We start from the raw sequence: 977 nt of genomic DNA, 5'->3' as shown, positions 1-977 counted from the left end.
CCTTACAGGTTAACATCTTTGTCTCAAAAAAATGAATAAATAGATATTTTCCATATTATTTTAGTCATAAAAAGTGAAAAAGTGGCTATTCATCAATCTCATTTTATTTGCACACATTTCTGTTGTTACAGGATGTTATTAAACTGTGGGATTTTTTCCATGTTAAAATCCCCCTGAACTCAAAAATGTGATTTCGTTCCTGTTCCTTCACTTGGATGTTCTCTTCACTGTGCACAATTTCCACATTCATCTGCTGAAGAGGGAAAGTTTCTCTGTGCTCACCTTAAAGCTCAGACTAAGACGTAAGCAGGATTTGTGACATCACAACTACATTAGTTTGGAGTCAATCTCCAGTGGTCCAGTTCACTTTACACAAGTGTGATATGGAAACTTGAAACCTCTGTAGAAAAATTAACTTTTCAGAAGGAGTATATGTCATTTTATAGATTTTAACAAGGTAACTGAACTTTTTTTTGTGGCAAAACATAGACAAAGAGTATTTTCTATACATCTTACAACATGACTGGAGGGGATCTTTAAAGTCAAGCTCACATCATCTAAATTACTTACTAGTCTGATGTGAGATAGTGATAGCTTTAGAGAATGATTGTCTTGTACAGACTGGTACAATACTTAAAGGATGAGATTCCTTGAATAGGTGGAATTTGCTCATGTTTGTCAAAGTAATCCACTGGGAACACGGCTGACCTCATGAGAGGGTCCAATCATCCTCCGCTAGCTTGGACCACACGTTTTCCATTTCTGGCCGAGGCTGATCATGTTTGCACTCACCAAGACAACTCAATACGCATTACACCGCACATACATCTTTGAAAGGATTTCACCCTCAATGTGCTTGATGAAGGACAAAGGTAACATTGATATTCTTTGCAATCTGCTGAATGTAATTATACACTGAATATTAGAACGGACCGACAGTCAAAGATGCGGAGGAACTCCCATGATAGAGACATACT

General features: G+C 37.3%; 1 protein-coding gene across 2 annotated transcripts in view; it reads right to left on the bottom strand.

Moving 5' to 3' along the window:
• vstm2a (V-set and transmembrane domain containing 2A) overlaps positions 1-977 on the bottom strand; it is an 82211-nt gene that overhangs the window by 14620 nt on the left and 66614 nt on the right. The gene's annotated exons all lie outside the window — the stretch shown is intronic.

Source organism: Thunnus maccoyii, chromosome 21, assembly GCF_910596095.1.
Source record: "Thunnus maccoyii chromosome 21, fThuMac1.1, whole genome shotgun sequence".
NCBI classification, from domain to species: Eukaryota; Metazoa; Chordata; class Actinopteri; order Scombriformes; family Scombridae; genus Thunnus; species Thunnus maccoyii.
The sequence above is the reverse complement of the archived record's forward strand: the minus strand, read 5'-3'. Positions and strand labels throughout refer to the sequence as shown.